This window comes from Heterocephalus glaber, unplaced genomic scaffold, assembly GCF_053883595.1.
Source record: "Heterocephalus glaber isolate CG9 unplaced genomic scaffold, H.glaber_assembly_v1.0 deba00000896, whole genome shotgun sequence".
NCBI lineage: Eukaryota > Metazoa > Chordata > Mammalia > Rodentia > Bathyergidae > Heterocephalus > Heterocephalus glaber.
In genome coordinates this window covers 2,966,634-2,991,858 of record NW_028258170.1, presented here as the reverse complement: position 1 = coordinate 2,991,858, position 25,225 = coordinate 2,966,634, and the positions used below count along the sequence as shown (strand labels likewise).

At 38.4% G+C, this 25,225-nt stretch overlaps 1 long non-coding RNA gene across 5 annotated transcripts; it reads left to right on the top strand.

The window, feature by feature from the left end:
• Window positions 1-9,955: 9,955 nt before the first annotated feature.
• LOC147828883 (uncharacterized) lies at window positions 9,956-24,980 on the top strand. Of its 5 annotated transcripts, none has more exons than XR_015450008.1 (4): window positions 9,956-10,314; window positions 10,871-10,984; window positions 12,615-13,033; window positions 15,025-24,980. It is a non-coding gene; the product is annotated as an uncharacterized LOC147828883 (long non-coding RNA). The 5 variants fall into 5 exon arrangements; XR_015450009.1 differs by having other exon boundaries at window positions 9,958-10,314; window positions 12,615-12,766; window positions 12,852-24,980; XR_015450010.1 differs by having other exon boundaries at window positions 9,960-10,314; window positions 12,658-12,766; window positions 12,852-24,980.
• Window positions 24,981-25,225: the final 245 nt, after the last annotated feature.

Sequence of the window (25,225 nt, the reverse complement as noted above, 5' to 3'; positions counted from 1 at the left end):
GAGAGTAGGATATTGAAGGCACCCACAATTATTTCCTTGAATTCTATGTAACCTTTTATATCAAGAACTGTTCACGAAACTGGGTACATAAATGTTGGGTTCATATGTATTTACAGTGGTTGGCTCTTGATAAATTGCTCCCTTTGCCAATAGGCAGTGGCCTTCTTTTTCTCTACTGAATCATTTTGCTTGAAGTCTACTTTGGTGGATCTCAGCATAGCTACTATGACTTACTTTTAGCCTTCAAGCTGACTGAAGTGTCCTTTTCCTTTCAATCAGTATCTTTTTGGGCTACATGTGATTCTTTCAGGCACTGTATATCAGGGTATTGTGTTTTGATCCAATCTGTTATTTTATGTCACTCACTGAAGACAAGACAATTTTATGAAATACTGTTAAATATTTTGTATTAATTTATTTCATTTTGTTCTTTTTCTAGGTTTTGTTTCATATCTGGTATTATTTTTTCCTACTTCCCCAAACAGATTCATTTTTCCCATTGGTCACATGATTGTGAATGCCCTCTTTATCTGTTGTGAATATTCCCTTAAGAAGTTCTGAACAGTATTTATTCAGTAAGTATATTTTTAGACTTGTCATTGAAGATCTTTATTTTTCCTTCAGTTGGACTAGGTATAGTACTGTATATTTGTAATTATTTTCTTCAGGGCTTGAAGTACATCAATTCAAGCTCTTCTGGCTTATAGATTTGCCATTGAAAAAATTTGTTTTTGCCTCTGGTTAATAATTCTAAGTGATTTTGCATTTTTTTGTATCTTCACTTAATATTCTATGTCTAAAATTTTGCAATTTGAGTATGATTTGCTGTGAGGAATTTTGTTTTAGTCATGTTTATTTGCCTCTGTTCCCTAGTAGAAGATTCTCCTGCAATTCCAGTGAGTAGGTTTTCTATGCCATTGGCCTGTACTTTATCATACTACTTCAGTATTCATTTTATTTGTTGAGATGTTCAGAGTTCTGGAATATTCTTCTCATTACTTCTCCTTCTTTATTATCTTACTGGGCATTGTTGTAGCACATTCACTTTGCCATTTAATTCTGATATTCTTTCTTATTATTCAGTTTAATTATTGTTGAGACTTTTAAATGTATTTTTCATTTGACTACTTAAGGATTGACTTCTAGTTTGTTAATTCTTTTTCCAGAATTTCTATTTTTTTAGTAACGCAGTCTATCATTCTGATATTGTTTCTTGTTTTGCCTCTTAACTATTGTTAAGATGACTATTTAAGGATTTGACTATTTTAGGATTGACTTCTAGGATTTATTAGTTCTTTTCCCAGAAGTTCTCCTTTTAGCAATGCAGTCTGTCAAATATTGTACCATGATTTCCACATTGATTCATTCATTTCCCTATTGTGCCTTCTTTTGTCTCATTAAATATTTAAGTATTTGATTAATTCAGCTCCTTATTTGATCTTTGCTATCATTGATCATTTTAACTGTCACCTTTTGAAATTCTTTGAAATTTCTTCCACTGAAATATAATGGAATCAATTTTGGGGAGGGGATTATGAATTTGGTAAACATAGTGTTTCCTTGTATCTGATAATTCTTTGTGAACATGTGTTTGTGTGTGTGTGTGCACGTGTGTGTGCTGAAGTTTGAAGATCACTGGGAAAGGAGAGTGGAAGACCTATTGTGTGGAGAATATTTGAGTAAATATCTTTGTTGGTGAGATATGACTTACGCTGTAGTGTCTCAGCCTGAAAGCATGCAGTCCACCCCTTGGTTCTAAACTTTGGCATGAGTTTGTACTCTTAGCACTATTTTAAAGGACACAATAGCCACCAATAATGTCAATATCTGTTGAACATCCATATATCAACATGTAAATTGACATGTGATTTCTTTAATTTAAATGTCTTTTACAAGGTCACACATTCTATTGATGTGTTTGCCAAGAAAAGTGATAGAATATATTTTCTAAATCATGAAAATACAAAGAAATGAGTAAAAGATAAAACTATGCCTTATAGAAATTCCTGGTGAGTGGAGAGTTGAAATTGTCCATAAATATATGAAATTACTAAGATATTTATGTGATGAGAAGAGCCCTAACAATATATCAAACAGTTAATATCTATTAAATTCTTATACCTAATCTCAAAGAAAGACAACCAGGAATTTCTACAAATATAGTTTCCAGAAAAGACAGATATTGAAGGTAAATAAAGTATGATTTTAACTAATACTGATGTAATAAAAGGCATATTTTATGACTGATTTTAAAATATGAGTATACAGTACATTTTAAAATATTACGATGAAATAATTAATAGTCTTAAATTATTAAAACATTGATAAATCTTAATTCTTAAAATAGAAATGTTGCACTTTACACATCTAAAATGATGAAATTTTTTTCTACATAAAATAACTTCAATTTCAAAAGGTAGATATTTTTATAATCACATGTTTAGTGTAAATTAATCATTGTAATAAGTTTTACGCAAGTTTAAATAAAATAGTTACCTTGGGAAATGGAACTGTATATTATAAAATAAATTTAAGATATCTAACAGAAATTTTAAACTGACATTATTAATGTAGATGTAAATTATTTTTTAAAAAAGGACATTTGTATCCCTCTTCTTGATCTAAGCTTATGGAATGCCACATATTGTAATTCATTGTCAATTCTTTCCTTTGAAACAGGTTTATTTAAACAGCATAACATACGAGGCAAATGTGATAATCATTAATTTATTTTTGAAGAACAGTATAAACCTGAAGACATCAGGAGAAAGGCAAAGATGACAGTGGCTGAAATTCATTGTCATGTCCCAGAAAGTTTTGGTGTCCTCATGGCTCACAGGAACACGCCTAATGGCTGTTACTGCTCAGTGATTTTCAATTTTAGCATATGTGCTGCTGAAGCGAGCACTGATCAGTGATTTTCAAATTGGCAAAATCACAACCTTTCAGGTTCAAACCAGTATACAATGGGAGTTGTAATTTTTCTCACACATTGAGTAGATGGTAATGTTATGTTTCAATTATAAAGAGTTTATGAGATATTAAACTTTAAATGAATAAAGAAAGCAGCAAAGATTATAGAAGAAATGACAGGAAATGTATTAAATATATAGGCATATATTAAAAACCACCTATTTAGGGCTGGAGATTTAGCTCAGTGGTTCCGGTGCCTGCCTCACAACTGCAAAGTCCAGAGTTTGATCCCCAGTACCAACAAAAACCAAACACCTATTTAGAAAAAACATGCACAAAATAGGCAACAATAGATACAGTATTTCCCTTTAATATACAATTGCCATTTGCTAAATTGTTTTCAAGATGTATCACTTTCCTATAACTTAAGTTTACTTTAATGTATTACTTAATCTCAAAGAAAGGAACTGCTGCCCTATTTGTTTTAGCTGTTTGTTAGTTTGTAAATTAAAAGAAAAAAGGAGATTTGTAAAAGGTAAAATAACACTATTCAGAAATATGTAGTGTTTGTTATGTTGAAATATTACAGAAATGCAAGCCTTCTGGTAAAAATGGCCAGCACTTATTAATTGTCCTAAATGTTTTCTGTCCAGGTTCTGATGAGATGGACATGGAATAAAGATGTTTCATACAGGTGGTCATACAGAACTTTTTTATTTCAGTGAATTAATGTTTTTAAAATGCTGGAGAAGGACCAGATGTAGCATCTTGACCTGCAAGCACTTGCCCCAAACTTTGATATTGACAATCACCATAAACAGAATGACATAGAAAAAATAAAGTGATTTTTCCATTATAAAATATTTTAAACTTGAGGGTTGCAGTAATGTTATATTAACATACTTTATAAAATTATAAAATTTTTTTTGCACAGAAATTTTCCTTAAGAGCACAGATTTTTTGCATCTTAGATTTAACACTGAATTAATGATTCCAAATTATATTTTAAACTTGTAAGTACTTGTGTATCTAAATGTCCAAGATCCTATTTGTTAAGTAAAGACAAACTGGAAAGGAAAAATAAGATTCAATTTTTTTCAGAATGAGACCAAAAAATTTCTTCAAAGGAAAAAAGACTGGCAGAAAAGTATGTCTAGCATCACTGTTATTTTACTTGTCTAGAACACGCAATCTTCTTCATGAATCTAACAGCAGCATTTTTCACCTCTTTGTTTCTGAGACTGTAAATGAGAGGGTTCAGCATGGGGATCACAATTGTGTAAAATACAGAAGCCACCTGACCCTTTCCCAAGGAGTAGGACATCTTTGGCTTTAGATAAGTAAAGATCATAGTGCCATAGAAGATGGTGACTCCCAGGAGATGGGAGGTACAGGTGGAGAAGGCTTTTAGCTTTCCCACAGTGGAATTAATTTTCAGAATAGTGGAGAGGATGGATACATAGGATCCAGATATGGTGATGAGGGACAGCACTAAATTAGATCCAGCACAAGTGAATGTAATGATTTCAACCTCAGAAGTGTCACTGCAGGACAGGGCTAACACTGGGGATGTGTCACAGAAGAAGTGCTAGATGACATTAGACTTGAAGAAGTGCAGTTTGCCCATGGAAACCATAACCACAGTGCAATATAAAAAGGCAATAACATAGGAGCCAGTGAGCAGTGTGTGGCACAGTCCTGTGGACATAATGACTGGATAGTGCAGGGGGCTGCAGATAGCTACATAGCAATCATAGGCCATGGGGGAGAAAAGGAAAGATTCAGTACCAGTCAAGAGGATGAAAAAGAACATCTGGGTGAAGTAGCCCAGGAAGGAGATGCTCTTGGTGGAAGTCAGTAAGCTCTGTAAGGTTTTAGGGGTGATGACACTTGAGTAGCTGAGGTTGAGAAATGACAGGTGAGTGAGAAAAAAGTACATGGGGGTATGAAGCTGGAGATCCAGGTGAATAATCAGTTTCATCCCCGCATTCCTATGCACCGTGATCAGGTAAATCAGGAGAAAGAGCATGGAGAGGACCAGGTGTGTCTCTGCAGGGTCCGTCAGCCCCGTGAGGATGAAGCCAGGCACACTGGTCGAGTTCCACCTACCCATGGTGTTTTTCTGCCCTGATGAATAATAAATTTTAAAAATTATGCTCAAATGGCTCAGTACTTTTCATTGTGTTCCTAGAAATTGATGAAAACCATTGTGAAGAAGAGTAAAAATAATACAGTCATCATGTATAGATATGGGGATAAAATGACATTTGTTTCTGATATAGTAAAACCTTACATGCTGTTTTTAGCATGAAACTGAGACTACTATAAACTCTTTACCTTATTAACACATTCATTCTCAGGAAAAGATTATACCATAAAGACTGCACATACATTCCTCTGAAAAAGGCCACAGGGCAGTTATATGTTCAGACTTACTCCACAGAGCTATTTTGACTTCAGAGACCAGACTTACAGTAATGTGTCCCTAATTAGAAGTTGTTTTACCAATTCTGAATCAGGATAAATAGTTGACTCCTATGACAACCATTCTTAGTGTATTGTCCACTGTCCTTTTTATCTCAGTCACTCATTATACTAATTAAAGTAATTTCTGCCTAGGGACTCAGGTGATTAATATTAATATTAAATTCCTGATGTTATAATAACTGAGAGAAAAAAATTGATCTTTAAACTTTTGGATTTTGAAAAATAGGCTGCCTCTCCAGTTTCCCCTGGCTGAAAGCAGAAATACTCTTCTTGTCCACATTCAAATGACTGCACAGAGAATTAATGCTCAGTCTCAGAAATATCATGACATCCTGAGAAGAATATTAAGATAGCACCCCAGGAGGTCAAGGTCTGCTTTAACTTGGAAAAGGGAGTCAGGGAGCTTGGAGTCACCCGGACATAAAAGCCCTTGCAGAAATTAACACAGGGAGACAGAGATTTGTGGGGAGAAGAGGCTGCTGTCTCTCACATGGAATAAATACACCCCTTTTTTCCACCAAAATACTTGCCCCCACCATTTTTGAGGCAGCCAGAGGCAGTATGGACCTTCAGCTCTGGTAACAATGTATTTTTTTACTTGCCCATTCAAAATCAATTTCCTTCACAACATTATATTTTCAGAATTTGTTGTAACATTGGTTGTATACTTTGATTTCACAAACTCTATATTCCTTTTTTTGCAAATCTTAAAATTACTTATGATGAGGCCCAAATGATATGTGTGGATATATTTTTTTGATAAAATACCCTTTATTTTGTCTAATATAATCTCATCTAGTTCTCAGAATGATACTTACTGTGCACAAAAGTTGCTGAAAAAACTGTCTTCCAATGTTGTCTGTTTAAAAATTTGTCAAGCACAAAATATTTTCAGAAATAATACAATACACTATATAGTGAGGTAGAAATTATTGTAATTTGTTTGTTTTTCTAGGGGTAATTTATATTCATGATTGTCTGCAATCATATTTTTATTCTGAGGTAAACTGCATCACCCTAGAAATTTTTTTCAAGTCTTCATCAGATGGAAATGTCACACCGAAGTTTCCTCTGAAAAGAGTCTGAGGGAGACCTGTGAATTGAAACATACCAATGTGTGCCTCTCCTCCCAATCGGCCTCATATACTGTGCATTCAGAACACTGCAGAATTTGGTCATCCTTGGGGACCAATTTCAAGGGAAGATTTCTTGGCCTGATTCCAAGGAGAAAAGTCCAAGGATTTAATGAACACTAGAGTTTGTCTTTTCCCTTAGAAGTCCCACATGTAGAACATAAACACTTTACCTACTCATGTGATGTTCCAAGTTTCTGCTGAGCTTCATTTATTTATAATTTTAAATTGACACATATTTATATAAACTTGCCAGGAATGTTTACATTTCAGTGATTAATCAGGGATTTTTTTTTGGTTTTTTTTGCATTACCAGGTATTGAACTCAGGACTTTGAGCTTGTGAGGAAGGCACCGTGCCACTGAACTAAATCCCCAAACCATAAGGTGGATTGTTTTGACTAGGAAGATAGAGAAAAAATTTCCGGAGTCTTGTTTTCTTTACAATTGACATTATGAAAGATGGAATAATAACATTTTTTGCTTGGAAATGTTTTATACTTAAATGAATGTCTTGGCAATAGACATAATGCTTATTCATTAGAAAACAAGTAGGGGTTATAAAAATCCAAAGAAAAAGTAAAGAAATTCAAGAGTTCTTACACTTTTTTATGTGATAGTAATTTCCTCTAGTCTTTTTTGAGGAGGGACAAAAAACTAATTCTGATGGATACTTTTAAGTTTGCATAATTATTTTACTATAGTCCATTGAGTATTTTATCCTAATTTTGTGACTCAATATATATTGCCAGGACTGGGTGTGTTAGCCTATTAGTAAGGAGCCCACTCATGTCTCTTGCATTGGACAAGACTCCAGTCTTCACTAACAGAACCCAGAGGATAAATAGTCATCCTCAGGCCACAGAGGAATGGGGCAAAAGCTACATTCTGGTTTGTCTGTCTGTCTGGCTTCATCTAGAGCCTACATTCACATAATACAATTTATCATTTTAGTTTACTTGACTTTTTATTTTATAAAAGAAAACAATAAGCACAAAGACATAACCAGCCTGGATACTACCATAAAATTGGCAATGCTTAGTGGGAAAATACCTGCTTTGTTATATATAGTCAAGTAAGATGTAATATTGAGAAGAATAACAAGATAGTTAAACATAATAGTAAAGCTGAAATATTTTAATAAAGGTTAATTGAGAGTTAGGGTTCCTTCCTGTTGCAGAACTCTTCTGTGAGGTTGAATACTTACCACTGCTTTATGAAGACAGAATAATCATCAGTAATATCAATATCTAGAGAACAAATCATTCACTAACATATAATTTATAATTTGTTGGTAAAACTCTCCAATGTTTTTCATAATTTAGGATCAGAAAGGAGGAGGAAGGAAGTAGGTGGGATAAGATAGGAGGGCAATGCCTTAATGAGAACATTTACATATAAGAAGAAAAGAAGGAGGGAGGGGATATTCAATAGGTGTGGGAGGAGGAGGAAAGGAGTAGAGAAAGGAGGGAATATAAATGAAAAAGGAGAGAAGTAGGGGAGAGTGGAACCAATTAATGAATAAGCAGATACATGTGTGCTAGAATGTTAGAAAGCCTGTGAAACAACCCTGGCAGGAGAGAACCTAACAAAACAAGGTAAGACCCTGTAGGTGCACACACAATAGCATAATGCTTACAAAATCACACACAGTGATTCTGCCTCCTTGTGGGGGCATCTGGACTGGAGACCAGTTTTTCTTGTGGAATTCCACTGATGGACAGGGCCTGATAGAAGGAGCAATATGGAAATCCTGTTGTCTTTGCCTGTGTCACCTCTGTCCAGGTGGGAGAGGCCATTTCCTGCAGTCTGGAGCTGAGCTCTGCTCTCCATGGTGACCACTGTCCTCTGCTTGTTTTGCCCTTGAGGAGCCTGGACCACAGTTGCCCTCATCCCCTCTGCTCTTGGGAACAAGGGAAAGGGGAAAATACAGGGTCTGCATAATCTGTGCACAGGTCCCAACCATGGCCCCAGTGCCTCAGTTCCCAGGCCTGACTCCTGCATGCATGGTTGCCCAGTGTTTATGCCCTGCCCTGCTTACTCTGAAAGCCTCTCAACAGAGTGGAGGGCCTGGAGATTCAGGGTCTGTGCAGTGATTAAGGACCTGCACATCCCTGCCTTCCACAGCTCCTTGAAGCACAGTTCTCAGGCTCAGACTCCCACCTCTGACAAATCCTCCTGTGCCTGAACTCTGGCCTCCAGCAGTGTTCAGAGCACCTTGTTTTCTATATCCTGGCCTGCTGCATTCTGCTGATTCCATTCACTGGGCTGGATGTGCTCACCACCAGCTGGGCTTATGCTCTCTGTCTCACTCTATGGAGAATTTCCCACCCTGGTGTCTGCTCTCCAGCTAGGCATGCAAGAGGCCATCTTTATTTGCTTGATTTCACTCTTTTGGGTGCCATTTACCCTTCTTTGGGATCCAACCTAACAATTAAGCAGGTCTCACTGTTGGTCTGAAGTGAAGTGGGTATTGCATCCTGCAGAACACAACATATGGGGGTGTCTGGTCTCCCACTCCACCTACAAAAATAGAGAAAGTTATTCCAGATAAGAATGTTGAATTTCTTCTCTTGGTTGTGCTACTCAGGCAGAGGGAAAATGGACTTCCAAGATGGTGCCAGACCCAACAGTGTCTCACTGCACAAGGAAGTTCTGAAGAGCAACACTACCTTCCTATGTGCTAGGCTCAATTCAGGTCTCCTTCTCAGAGTTGATCTCTCCTAGCATCTTTGGCACTTGTAACATGGGGACATTTCTCTCTTATCAGCAAGGGAAACTTCTTCTCCATACTGAACAACCATTTATTCTGTGCCCATGAAATATTTCAGTTACTCCTCTTTTAAAATACCATATAAGTGAGTTTTAGCTGACTGGTAGGTCTCTCATGTGTCAACCTAAGTGATGCTGTGTGTCCCCAATCTCCTCACAGAGCTGAGTATCTGTTGGCTTAGACAAATGTCTTTGAAACCATGACTTCTCTTACATGAGAAACGCAACATGTAAAGAATGTGAAGAGCAAAGGAAAAAAAAAAAAAGCAAGGTATAGTAGTGCATTTCTGTAATCAGAGCACAAGGGAAACTGAGGCAGGGGGATAACTGCGGTTTGAGGTCACCCTGCACTACATAGCAAGATGTTTTTTCAAATGCTCTCCCTGTGGGGGGGGGGGAGAAAAAAAACATAGAGGTAGTTGTGACAGCCAACCCAAATTCATCTGGAGCCACAACATCAGCTTATACCTGTGCTAAGACAAAGTGCTTGTGCTTGGACAAAGCACATAAAAACCCTGCATCCTGTTTACCAGTAAAATTGATGCATTTGCAAGATGTTTTGTAGCTCTTGTATTGTGTGAAACTTCCTTGTGGCCCCCACTAACCTGAGATGCTTCTGCTTTTGTAAGATCCTGCTTTCTCTCTCCTGAGCCCTCCCCAAATGAAAGCATAATTTAAAAGGAGAAATCAAACCACTTCCCATTGCAAAGAGAACATTCTGTGCACTAACTCCCCTCAGTCACTGGCTTTAATAAAGGGACTCAAAGCTGACACCGTGTGGCACATCTCCATTGTTCTAACTCACTCATCCATAACAGCTGGAGACCCAAGCAAGATGGTCAGAATGGGGAGATTCACTTTGATGTGGTTCCTCCTGTCTGCAGTCTGTAAGGGAGGCACCCCCTGAGACTTGCCGCTGCCAGATAGTCTCATTGCTGACACTGAGAAAACTGCAGAGATGCCTGAGACAACTTCCAAATATTGTGGCATATATCTGGTCTGGTCTTCAGGTAAGGATCCTTCTGGTTCTGATGGGGAAAAATAGTCTTTGATGAATGCATTCCCTGGGCACCTCAGAAGGTCACCACACTGACTGAGATGGTCCTCTGGTTGGGTCTAGTCTGGTCTGGCTGCAAGTCAGCCAACTTGGTAAATCCTTGGTGATGGATGTGGAATGTTTTTGGCCTCTAAATGATTGCTGTTTGAATGGCTGAATGAATAGTAACATACAGTGTAAACTGTACAATCTTCCATCCATTCCTGAAGACAATGATGAGGAATCCCCCTCAAAGTTACAGGTTCTGAAAAAGGTCATACTTCACTTCATGGGCACATCTAAGTTAAGGCCAAATGGGTGCTGGTGTGATGAGATAAACATACCCTAAATCCTGGATGGTCCTTCAATGGGCTGAGAGGCCTGAGCCAGTCAACTAACTGAGGGGTTCCTCACACAGAGGACCACCCCCTTCCTTAGTCTGTTGCTACATCATTCAAGGGAGCACCACATAAACACTAAGGCTTCTTTCTCTGTGTCTGGACCTCTTATCTTTTTATTTGTTCTTGTAGCTTCTATTTTTGGGTATCTCCTGCCTGCCCTAAGTCTCTCTACTATGAGATCATCATCTTCACAACCTGTTACACCCATAGTCTTCATGTAGTCAGTTCTGCGGCAGTCAGAAGGTAAGGAAGCCCTCCCCCATCCACCGCCATATAACCCTAGTTCACCCCTCCCTCCTGTCCTTTGTGACCCTCCTGCCACCAACTCCCTCATATTTCTCTCTACTTCTCCTGCCACCTCTCCCCCTATAGGAGAGCATCTCCCATCCTGGCAGGAGGGCACCACATCAGGAAGAGGCAATCCAGAGACTCTTGCCTTTGAGAGATGCCCCTCCTCCCAATAAGGCAGGCCCAGGAACTGGCCCATTCTCTTATATGTTCCCTTTTCCACTTCTGATCTCTACAACTCAAAAACCAAGAATCCACTGTTCTCTGAGAATCCCCAGGTTCTACTTTCTCTAATAGACTCCATTTTTAGGGCTCATCCACAAAACTGGGATAACTGTCAGCAGTTGTTATTGACCCTGTTAACTGCTGAGGAATGGGACAGGGTGTGGTTTGAGGCTAGAAAGGTTTTATTGGGGAGGTGTTCAGAGGAAGAGGCCCACAAATTGCTGAAATAATGTTTCCGCTCAGAGCAGCCTCAATGGGATCCAAATGCTTCAGGAGGAACACAGACTTTGACTACTTTTTACCAGAACTTGTTGAATGGTATTCAAACAGCAGTTCAGAAACCCATAAATCTGTCAAAAACCACTGAAGTAACACAGGGACCAGAGTAGTCCCTCACTGCATTCCTGGAGATTCTCCAAGAGGCCTTCCAGGTATACAACCTGCTCAAACTCTCTGCTCCAGAGAAAAATAGAGCTACATGTTAGGCTTATGTTTCTCAGTCTGAACGTGATAAGAGGAGACAATTACAAATATTGGAGGGGTTCCAAGGAATGAACACACCTCAGATATGAGAAGTAGCTCACAAGGTGTTTAACAATAGGGATTCAGAAAAAAAAAAAATTGGCCATAGTTGTGGCAGAAAGATCAGCCAGGAAGCAAGCAAAGATCTTGGCAGCAGCCATCAGAGGGGACCCTGAGGGACACAACCCCAGGAAGCTCAAAGGTCTGATCCCCAGAAAGCCAAGGGCAGAAATCAATGTGTCCGTTGCAAGGAAGAAAGGCACTAGAAAAAAGAATGCCCTCTACTGATATCCCTCCCCACATTTGAGGGAAAGGAAGATTCAGATTGAGGGGGCTAGGGCTTCTTCTCTCATGATCCCTGGGAGCCATGGTAAATGTTGAAGTAGGGGGCCAACTGGTCCATTTCCTAGTGGCCACTGGCACTGAGAGTTCAATGTTAAAAAATGTTCTGGCAGGGCTTTCATCAAAAACCATCCCCACATAGGGGGCCACAGGAGCAGTTCAAAACTTCCATACCTGATTGAGGATACCCCTTGCTGGGATTAGACCTCCACAATACCCCATCTCTCAGAAGGCCAGACAAGGGATAGCCCCTCACTGTAAGAGGTTGGTGGACTTTGTGATGTTAAGGTCCTGTCTGTCTCCATGGAACACCCCATTCCTGCCAGTACAAAAACTGGGGACATCAGATTACAAGCAGGTTCAGGACTCAAGAGAAGTTAATCAGTGAGTGGTAACTTTTCATCCTATTGTCCATAACCCCTATACCCTCCTGAGTTTGCTGTCTCCTGAGCACCAAGTGTATACTGTGCTAGATTTAAAAGGTGCTGTTTTTCAGTGTTCTCCTTGACCCAGCTACCCAGCCTATTGTCACATTGCAGTGAACTGACCCTGTTTCCAGGGACTCATGCCAGCTCACCTTGACCCACCTTCCTCAAGGATTCAAAAATGCACCCACCCTGTTCATTGAGGCCCCCTCAGAAGGACTTGGTGAGTTTTAATCCCTAACTTCACCCTGCTTCCATATGTGGATGATTTGTTATTAGCTGCTACTAGATATTCAGAATGTCTGCAGGAGACACAAGAGCTTCTTCAGCTCCTGGAGGAGTTGAGCTACAGCATCATGGCCAAGAAGGCACAACTCTGTGCCCCTAAAGTATTGTACCTGGGGTATGAATACTCAGAAGGAAGAAGAGTTTTGTCCCAGGCCATGAAAAGATCATCCTCCAGATAACCACACCAACTACCAAGAATCAGGTATGAGGATTCCTACTTGCAGCTGGATACTGTTGCCTGTAGATACCTGGGTTTGCTGAGATAGCATGGAACCTCCATTCTGGAATGGAAAGAAATCAACCCCTAGAGTGGGGAATAGAAGAAGAAAATCCTTCCAGAATATGAAAAAAGCTCTGGTATCAGCCCTAGTTCTGGCACTACCCAATGTTAGTAAGCCTTTCCTTCTATTCATCCATGAGGTAAGAAGGATTGCTAAGGATGTCTTAACAGAGTCCTTGGGACCCTGGAAGTGCCATGTGGTATATCTCTCTAAAAGATAGATCCTGTGGCCTCAGGATGGTGTTCATGTCTTTGGGCAGTAGAATCCACAGCTTTATTGGTCAAGGAGGGTGATAAGTTGACCCTCAGACAGAACCTAGTCCTAAATGCTCCTCATTCAGTAGGGACGCTACTCGGGGGCTAACAAATGGATGTCAAATGGCTGCCTCACTCAGTTTCTCAGCCTCTTGTTTGACATAGTCTTCTCAGCAGGAGGGGCTCTCAGTCTGGCTACATTCATGCCAGGTGATGACCCTGACACCCCAATTCATGAGCGTGAAGAGGTACTGGACCAGACCCAGGGGTATGATTGGACTGGACTTATCAGGCACCCCCTTAGTTGAGTCAGATGCTATGCTCTTCACAGATGGAAGAAACTTGGTGGTAAGTGGGGTGCAGAGGGCGGGGAATGCAGTGAGTATAATGGATCAAGTCATTTGGGCCCAGCCTCTGCCCAAGGGGTCCTCGGCCCAAAAGATAGATTTGAGCACCTTGGCCCAGGCCTTGAGGTAGGAAAAGGAAAAGAAGATAAATGTATACACAGACAGTAGGTATGCCTTTGCTACTTTACATGCCCATGCAAGCATTTACAAGGAGAAAGGGCTTTTGACAGCAACAGGAAAGACCATCAAGAACAAAGAAGAGATATTTTCTCTCCTTTTGGTAGTATGGGTTCCCAAGGAGGTGGCCATCATTCAGGTTCATGGTCACCAAAAGGAGAATACTCCCAAGGCTAAAGGCAATCATCTTGCAGATCACACAGCCAGAGAGGCAACTGTGAGGCCAGCTGAACTCTTAGTCATCCTGCCAACCATGAGTTCTCCTCCCTCTTTGCTCCCAACTACTCCCACTTACAATAGTGTGGAAGATTAATAAGCAGGCCACCTGCAAGCAAAGAAAGTTCCCAAATGCTGATGTATATGTCTGGATCATCACATCTATTTCCCTCAGGCATTAGGAAGAGAGCTCATCCAGAAGCTATATTCAGTAAAGTAACTGGGGTGGTTCCAAGATGGATGAGCTTTAGCTCCAAGATACTGCTTTTCAAAGTTACAGTAGCAGGCCCACCAGCTCTCTACTATGTGCCCAAACTGTGTACAAGTAGATCCCCACCAGCCCCAGTCTGGATTCCTCAGGGTCAGATTCCAAGGCTGGAATCCTGGAGAACACTTGGAAGTGGGTTTCACAGAGATCAAACCACCAGCAGGTGGCAATCACTATCTCCTAGTTTTCATACATAACTTCTCAGGTTGGGGAGATATCTATGCTACTTGGCAGGAGACTGCCCCAGTGGAGACAAAGAAGCTTCTTCAGGAATTAATTCTCAGATTAAGAATACCTGTGTCCACTGGATCTGACAAAGGGCCCACTTTGTAACCTCTATAATTCAGTTAGTCAGTAGGGCACAGGGTGGGTATAAATTGGAAACTCCACTGTGCCTACTGACCCCAAAGCTCTGGGCAAGTGGAACAGATGAAGCAGACACTAAAATCTAATCTGATCAAATTAATGTTGGAAACTGGTGAAGGGTTGGTCAGCCTGCTGCTGTTGTCTGTCCTTAGAGTATGGTGCACCCATTATAAAACAGATTTTACTCCTTATGAAATTATGTTTGGAAGACCCACTCCACTGGTCCCCAAAGTGAAAAGTGAGGCACTAGAAGAATTTTCTAACCATTCACTGTTTACTCACAGTTTTGAGCTACTCAGCCCCTGCCCACCTCTACACCATGCCACCTGTTCCATCCCAGTAATACTGTCTTCATCAAGGCTTTTCAGAGTGAAGGACTAACTCCAGCCTGGAAGGGATAATACACAGTCATCCTCACAATGCCCTTGGGTCTCAAGGTTGATGGAATTTTGACCTGGGTTCACCATTCGTGCATCATAGTGTGAAACAGTGGACTGCTGAACTGGGACTTGATCCTTAAAAGCTAAGGCTAGTCCAATCATGATTGTGATGCTTGTCGTTATTGTCTTTGGTCTGACTAGGATGAACTCTGGGGAGATGCAATGAGGAGAATTGCACTCCTTTCTCCTCACCTCTGTTCACTCAGGAAAACTTCTAGGTAATGTCACTTTTGGTGCCATCTGACCTGGCATCCTCTCAGGTTCCCTGAGGTTGATCTCTGTAAATTAGTTAGGAGAGATTGGGAAAGCTACTACTAACTGTTCATCACCCTGGGCAGCCGTGAGTTTTATGCGCATTCATGTTTCAATCCATTTGGACAGCAGGGTTGTGGGTCCTCAACTGACTTCTCCTGCTCTCACTGGGGCTGTGTAAAGATTACCTCCTATAGAGGGTTACCAGATGTCACTAATGATATCAGAGTTTGGATACATGGGTGCCTAGTTCCAATTCTGATACAAAGACCCTTGAACTCTAAATGGGCCACAGGATGGAATTGGGGATTCTGCTTCTTGCTCCTTCCAGGACTAATTCCTCACACAGGTGAAATCATGGCATTTCAGACCATGTTACTAACCCGGGCAACAAAACAGTGCAAAACCTGTAAAACTGATGTATGAGATCCTACCACAATTGCTTGCATAATCCCTTGCCCAATTAAGTCTCTAATTGAGTCAATACTTTGATATCATGCTTAGAGGAATTGGGACTATGATAGCCAACTCAACTCCATCTTGAGCCTCAATATCATCTTATACCTGTGCTTGGACAAAGCACCCCAAACCCCACATCCTGTTTGGCAGTAAACTTGCTGCAGCTGCTGCATGTTTTTTAGTTATCTGAGTGTGTGAAACTTCCTTGTGTCCCCCACTCACCTGACATGGTTGTGCCTCTGGAGAAAGAAATGTGGGTTTTTTTTATAGAATGGAGTACTACTCAGCTATAAAGAAGGAAAAACTAGTGGCATTTATAGCTAAGTGACTGCACATTGAGGCCATACTCTTAAGTGAAATAAATAGGACACACATGTGCAAATACCAAATAGTTTCTCTGGTGTGAAAACCTAAAAAGTGTAAATGAGGGTCAAAATATATAATTGATATTGTGTAATAGGAAGAAAAGGTCTAAAGTGGTAGGGGAAAAGCAAGAAGGGAAAAGAAAAAATATGAGTAAAGGAAGAAATGGAAACAAAGTCTGTAAATAGGGATGGGTTGAGGGTTTGAAGGGAGTGCAGGGGAATAGGGAAAAAATAAGAACCAAGGAGCATCACGTACAGGTACAAGTTCCCAATGATGACTATAAGAATATTGTATACCTAAAATGTACAAATAAACTTAAGGAAAAAAATAACTAATATGATCAACTTGTTCAAATATACACACTACTGATAGTATTTGTCTAAAGGCATCCAGAGTTTAGTTGAGAGGGTAAACAACATCCATGAACTTGTCAGAGTTTGCACTAGGTAGATGGAAGATATGAAAAGTATTCAGTATCACACTGGAAATACACATGCAAACACATGCATGCATGTGCTATCACACAAAATCAGATACATGAAATCCTACAACAGGGTCATCAGTGGAGTCACTGCAGATTAAGAAATAATCATGTAGTAGAAAAAGAAACAACAGAACTTATCTAAGAATTATTGTTTAGGAAATGGAATGAATAAAATGCACTACCAAATAGTCTAACATAAAGCAGTAATGAAATAGGAACAATGTGAGGAGGTACATGTCAACACTTTTTTGAAAATAAGAAAGTTATTAAGCCATTGATTAAGCAGTTCAAAGGATCATGGGAAGGATAACTGTCAAGGACACTTGAGTCTTTCCAGAAAAAGAAAGGACAAATGTAAAAATGTAAATTGATATGTGAGAAATAATGGAAATTTTAATTTCGATTACTTTAAAACTAAGGGACCGAAGGAAAGTAATACTACTGCATTATGAATTTAAGCCACATATAAAAATAGCATTTATGAGAAAAATAACAAAAAAGAGGTGATAATCGATCATTATTTTTCAAGCCATCTGTTCTTGCTGCTTGTTCAATAAGGGCTGGATATGTAGCTTAATGGTACAGTGTTTGCCTATTGTTGTTCATGGCCTGGGTTCAATCACCAGCACCAAAAAAGAAAAGATATATATATACTTGGTAGCCATTATTATAATTTGGGGTTCAAAGCAAAGGTCATTACTGCATGGAGAATAACAAATAGAATATCAAGAATAAACTATAGATATCATCAAGGGCTCACAAAAGTTAAAATGTAAAGTGAAAGATATGAAAATATTCTGCTAATGAATTTGATGATGAAAAAATAAAGTTCCTTAAATGTACATTAGGTGAAATAAGTAATGTGAGTAATTATCTACTTAATAAATTAAAGTGTTTTATGAAAAGCATTCATATGAATAAAATCTGCATAATGTTTTTTCCTTCGTAAAACAAATCCTCACCTCTCCTTTACACTGAATATTGGATGAACTCCCTGTAACAATGTGGAAGAAGAGAACAGAACCAAAAGATAGGAGAATGTGAGCACTGAGTTACCTGCCAAAAACAGCCAACCCAAAAGTAATCTGAGCCACAGGATAAGTGTGATACACCAATAAATTCAGGTGATAGCCATGAGTATTGTTTTGTGTTGAGTGAGTCTATTCCTGAAAGATTCATCACACTAGAAAAACTGTTTCCTAATATAATTACCCTGCCTGTCAACATCCATCATCTGTTAAGTTATTCTTTCTTTTAATAAGTTCATTTTTAAGTATCTGTTTATACTTGAGACTTGGAAGCTTTAGCCCCCAATGCCAAGCACTATGTCTTCTATTAGAAAATGTAAAAAACATTGAAAAATGCACATGTTTCAGTGACTGCTGTTTTAGAAACATATAATATCAGTATTACTGTCTAGCCATTCATAATAATTAATTAATAATTAGTAATTTCTTTGTTGTTATGGTCTTCTAAATTATCATAAATATATTAAATAGCAAACTGCCCTAGCACCATGAAAGAGGGAATGAGATCTCCCATTATTTCAGAGCAATAACTTCTATTACATGAGCTAAGTAGTGATATGAGAAGGAAATCATTGGGCAAATGCAAATAGTTTAAATGTTTCTTATGGAAAAGAGATTATCTTGTGTTTATTTAATACTATGATGTAAGTGCTTTATACCCTATGTCATTAATAAAATAGCACTAATTTAAATTAAAATTTAGGAATTTCTTCAATTTAAATATCATTTTTCAAGTTAGAGAATCTATTGACAGGTTTGCCAACAAAAATCAATAGCATAAATTTTCTAACTCAGAAAAATATATTAAAATTAATGTAACAAAAGCCGCATCTTATAAAAGTATCAAATTGCTTTCAATAAGAGGTTCAATATGGCTCATATACTGAAAACATCTTAATCTTTCATGATACAATTACACACATTATTGGATATACAACCTCAAAGTAAACAAGGCAAGCAGCAAATACTATGCAAAAAAATACAGAAAAAATATATTGATTATATAGACGTGCTCATAACCACTGATCTGAACGATATGCATAGGAATGTCAATAATTAATACAAAATTTTTCTTTTCTCTAATAATTGTCATTTTTGAAAAATTCTTCAATATTAGGACATATTACTTACCAATAACTTCATTCTAATTCAATATTTAACTTTATGCTGAATCCAAAATTGGGAGCTCCTGGCTTCTGTTTTTTTCTTTTTCAGGTGTTATGTTTATATATTAAATTATTCTTGATAGTAGCCCTTTGTCTGAGTTATAGCTGCTAAAAATTTTTCCCACATTGTAGGTTGTCAGCTCTGTTGGTGGTTTCTCTTCCAGTGCAGAAGCTTTTTAATAAGATGAGATCCCAGTTCTTGAAACTTTCTGCTAGTTCCCATGCTACTGAGGTTTTGTTCATAAAGTCTTTTCCTATGCCAATATCTTCAAGAGTTCTACCTAACTTATCTTCCAGAAAGTTTAGAGTTCCTGTCTTTATATTGAGATCTTTAATCCATATAAAATGTGTTAAGTATTAAATATCATAGTAATACAAGGCATCTGATGATAATACCCAGAATTCATTGTCACTGCCATCAACATTTTACAACCACCTTTGACCAGATGGACATGGGATTATTATATATCTTGTGGACTTGACCATACTGACTGTTAGAATTTCTGTGAATTAATCTGGGTAGTATGCTAGAAAGGTGTCAGGGCAAGAATCTAAATGCCCAATTCTTGATTTTAAAGCCATTTCCGAAAACATTGTTGCTATTAATATCTATTATAAGCAAAATGACTAATATAAAATTGTGTAAAATTAGAGCATGCTTGAATATATTATGATGTCCTTTTCTATATGACCAGCATATTTTCTTGTTTTGCACATTAGTTGCCCTTGAGGCCACCTATATTTACTCACAGATTGACTCATATTTCATGATAGTCAGGTGAAACATAAATGTGTAAAAACCTATGCCTGAAAATGGCCACTATCATGTTAAGGAAAGGAGAACTGGAGAGCAATAAAAAAAAAAACAAAACAGTAAGTGAAGCCACAATTTTTGGCTTCAAAACAGACTAAGTAATTTCCCATTAAAAAAAGAAAAAGACAAGTGTAAATGCTTAGCACCACTGTGATATCAACTACCTGCAGCATTCTCTCTTCTGGATGATTCTAACATCATCACTTTTCAACTCCTTTCTGAGTCTGTAAATTAGAGGGTTCAGCATGGAGATCACAATTGTGTAAAACACAGAAGCCACCTGATCCCTTCCCAAGGAGTAGGATATCTTTGGTTTTAGGTAAGCAAAAATTGTACTGCTGTAAAAGATGGTGACTCTCAGGAAATGGGAGGCATAGGTGAAGAAGGCTTTTTTCATACCTGCAGTGGAATTAATTTTCAGGATAGTGGTGAGAATGGACACACAAGATCCAGATATGGTGATGAGGGGCAGCAGTAGTATGGATCCTGAAAAAATGAATATAATGGGTTCAACCTGAAATGTGTCAGTGCAGGAGAGGGCTAAAAATGGGACTGACTCACAGAAAAAGCGCTGGATGACATTAGAGTTGCAGAAATGCAGCCTGCTTGTGAAAACTACACTCATAGTAGAATAGGCAATAACATAGGAGCCAGTGAGCAGGGAATGGCACAGTCATGTAGAGATAATGACTGGATAGTGCAAGGGGTGGCAGATAGCTACACAGCAATCATAGGCCATAGAGGAGAGAAGGAAACATTCTGCAGCACCAAAGACTATAACAAAGACTATCTGGGTGAAGCAGCCCAGGAACAAGATGTTCCTGATGGAAGTCAGTAAGCTCTGTAAGGTTTTAGGGGTGATGACACCTGAGTAGCTGATGTTGAGAAGTGACAGGTATGTGAGAAAAAAGTACATGGGGGTGTGAAGCTGGGGATCCAGGTGAATGATCAGTATCATCCCCACGTTCCCCAGCACCATGATCAGGTAAATCAGGAGAAAGAGCATGGAGAGGACCAGCTGTGTCTCTGCAGAGTCTGTCAGCCCCATGTGGATGAAGCCAGGCACACTGGTGGAGTTTCTTCTACTCATGGTACAATGTTTTAAAGTATTGAGAAATCCAATTCCATACTTAACTTGAATGACTAAAAACAGGTTTCCTTTGTATGAGTGGCCCAGTGATTATTTTAATTAGGTTACTCTTCCTTGGAATTGACAAAAACTTACTGAATATGAACAAAAAAATTCAAATGTCATATAGAGAAAGATATGGTATGAATTGACATTTGCTTCTGACATGATAAAAGTTATGTCTTGTAGAATTAGCTTGAATATGATACACGCTAAATGTTTTCTTTATTAACACATTTAATTCACATATAAGGTTTATGCCCTAGTCACTGTTACCCACAGAATTTGAGCTCACAAGGACACAGAAAAGAACTTTTGTGAAGTCAGAGCAGTCACTTCTCATCAGTGGAATTCTACCAAGATATTTTGCCTCCTGAGAGAATGCTAAAAATTCTCTATTCCTGTTCATAGCTTGTTTTGGCAAACTTGAGCAAGGATATGTAATAAACTATAAGAAAAATAACTTCAGTTTACCTTTCATTCCCATTTAGTTCCTAGTGCTACTGGGCTTAAATTACAAATCAATTTCACATTTTAGAAAACTTAGGTGTGGCACAATCATATTAAAAACTGCATATAGTAATGAATTGCTGAATATATCTATGAAAACTGAGGGGTTAAAAAAAATTTAAGGCCAGAGATTTAGCTCAGTGGTTCTGCCGCCTGCCCTGCAAGCACAAGGACCTGAGCTTGATCCTAGGTACCAAAAAAAAAAACAAAAACAAAAACAAAAAATCTTTTTAAACATTAAGATGTTTTCAAACATAGGGTTGTTACTCCACATTCCTGAGGCAAACTGTTTATGCTTTTGGCTTTCAGAACCCTCTTTTCTCTAAAAGAAGAAGAAAAAACAATCTAAGCTTTATGGTTACATTTTGAAGTTTTCATTACAATTCTATCAACACTCTTTTCCTGCTTTGAATATATTAATATTACTTTCATAAGTTTTAAATGTATGTCTATGCATAATCTTATGATAAAATCTCTATTCATGTTTCCTTTTCTAAAAGACTCCCATTCTAAAAATGATACTTACTCTGAGTCGATTGGTGAAAACAACTTTTTCCCATACTGTCTGTCTAGAAATTTGAAAAATACAATTTTTTTCTGACAGAAAAGATGATAACCATGTAAGAACCTGAAATATTACATGATATTCTTTTCCTTGGTACAAATTAGTTTTATATTTTTATACAAATGACTGTTGTATTTTTGTGGATTACTCTATTTTAATTCTCAGGTAAATTAAATCACCCTAGCAGATTTGTTCAGGCCTTGATCAAATGGACACTTAGCCAGGAAATCTTATCTGAAAAGAGCCCCAGCAAGCAAGCGTACATTTAACCAGAGCACTGTGCACTCTGTCTCCCTGCCTGGTATTTCCAGGGCCACAACAAGGAGCACACAGGGCACTGCAGCATGTAGACCCCCTCTGGCCACAAATCCATGGATGATTACTGGACATTAGGCCAAGGACTGATGTTCTAAGAGAAAATGAGCAAAGGATTTCCCCTTTTCCCTACAAGTTCCACAGGAGAGCAGAAACACATTCCCTCATGATACACTAAGTTGTAGATAAACTGTATTTATTTACTTTTCATTTGTCACATAACTATTTAAATTTGCAAGAATAATGTCTACACTCAATAGTAGTGTGACAGCATTGTGGGTTTTTTTTCTTGTGTTGTGTTGTTGTTGTTGTTGTTGTTGACTGAGTATAGATGAAATTTCCAGGAACAGATTTATTTTATGACTGACATTATCATGGGTGGAATGATAAAATTTTCATCAGGAAATATATTGTAAATAAAAGCATGATTGTATTATAGGAGCATCATATCAAGCTTGAGCAGACAGCCTGATCAAAAACTCAGGACCAATAATGAATTAGAGGGAAGAAGTTTAAGAAAGGAAGATGCTTTATTTATGGGAAGGAATAAAAAATGCAGACAGAAATGAGCTGCCCTGGAGAGGACACAGGGCCTGAAAAAAGATGGACAGATGCAGGCCTCTGTCCCTGGACCTCTTTAATTAGGGTTAGAGACCCTCCCTCCCAGGCCGCAGCTCCCAGTCAGGTCACAGTGTGTCTCTTAACCTGTCTTTGGCTGGATCTCAGGTCCCAGGATCCTGAGCCAGGCACCCTTGCCTCCTTGCAGGCTCCTTGTTGGAGGCCTTCTTTTCTTGGACTCCTTCCTCCCCTGTGTGATGAATAAGAAGGTGTGGGCTTGCAGGGGAGCTTTTAAAGTTAGTGAGATGTGTGTGTACCTGGTGTGGTAACACAGTGACCCTACAGGGATATATATGTTTTTATTTTATAAACTAAATGACTGTTTTCTCTTACTGTAGGTAGCTGCCCCATCCATGTCCCCTCTACATTTTGTTGAACATTCAAATGAGCATGGGCTGTAACTTGTGGAGAGACTGCAAGTGAGTGATTTACCATTCCTGTGCTCCACTCAGTGGCATCCTCTATAAATTCAGCCTCCAAATATACTTACTGAAACCCTGCTCTAAGTGCTGAGGAGATAATCTGGGTCCTTACCCTTATGTGATCACATGGAAAAACAGATATATGACAGAAGCCAAGAGCAAAGGATACAGAGTGAATGATGGAAAAGAAAGCTATGGAAAAGAAAGCCCAGAGAGGAATGTGGACAGATTCAGTTATAAATAAGATGATGAAGGGTAGAATTGTTTTTGATTGCTGATATTTGACAGCAGAAAGTTTGAAGCCAGACCACTGAAAGTGTCCTGGTTCATTTGGGGACCTAGGTTTCCAGGGAAGAATGAGGAGATTCCCTTGGTGGAAACTAGGAGAGTGAGAGTGCTGTATAGTGAGAGTTAGAGGTGTAGGGAGAGTGAACAGTGTCATTTCTTAGCAGTGGATCCTTGTAAAGGCTTAGATGTGTACGTCTCATGTGATGAAGTCCTGTAGGGTTTGAGAAAAGGATACATTACCACAAAGCAATATCACTGTCCAGAGGGAAAGTTCTAGTCCCTGTGAGGTTCCAGGGCTGCAGGCAGAGCACATCAACAATGAAATCTTGAAGAGGATACTGGGCTCTCTTCAGTAATTCAAGGCTCCTTAAATATCCTGCGTTTTTTCTTTGTGTGTTCTTTGCAGTGGGATCCAAATTTGAAAAGGAAAAAGCCTTCCTCATTTATGACTATTGTACCATTATATTTGCACTATCCTCATATTGATGAGGCTGATAAAAATAGAAAATTGTAAAAGGCTCTGATATCAAAGACAGAGGCCTCCTGTATGAAATCATTTTGTCCCATGACCTTTTCTCTTCCACCTTCCCTCCCAAGGACAGAGAAATCTTGCACAATCTTTTTTTCCAAAGTCTCTGTATTTCTTTCATTGCACCTCTTACAATGGACAGCTAAGTCCCTGCCTTGACTCTGCTGTCACTAAGTTTGCAATTAAAATAGCAAGCTCAAAAAAAAAAGAGATGAGACTGTGCTTAGACTGTGTATTTTACCTTCATTCCCTTAGAGTCTTTTCCAGTGTGTTTCACAATTGACTAAGTAAAGCCAGAGAGAAGCTAGGGTGCTACTGCAATAATTTTAAAAGTGAAATGATTGTTTCTCCTTCCAGGACAGTAAGAGAAACTGTTGAAGTAGACTCCAAATAGGTCCTATGTTAAGAATCCAATTATTCTGGTGAAAAGGATATGAACTGGGTTAGATTTATAGAAAATTCCAGAAAAAATTTATGAAGCCTTTGCTTGAACTAAGAAAGGATGATTTTTCTATTACATGACCCTCAATCTGTATAGCACCAGTACTTACCTGAGAGTTACTCTGTAAGGATCAGATATGTGAATTGGATTTCTTCAGCCTATTCAGTTACTGTCTGAAACATGCTTAGTGTGTAGCAAGATAACATTTTACTGGTGTCTCTACAGTAACTGTGTAGGATAAAGAACAGCTATTCATATTCTGCAGTGCTGTATTACGTTGTTTTAAAAATTGTATTTGTATTGTATAACATTCTGACCTTGCATCATGTAACATGTGATAATAAATTATTTCAAAAAATAACTGCCATTACGTGAGATATGCAGTGCTCTAATAAAGTAACAAGACATTGAAACGTTTGTTTCTGATTGACATTGAATTTTACTATGCTTATTTATTAATATAATATTACTGTTTTCCACTGTATATTTTAAAGAAAATTTGTCGTTCTCAATTTTAAAAAATTTAAGAGTTTCCCTTACATAAATATCATTTATAAAGCATAATATCAATTGACTGCTTTGCCAACAAACCCTGGCATAGTCTGTCTAAATCATAGAAATGCATACAAATTAGAACAATATAAAATCACATCTTAAA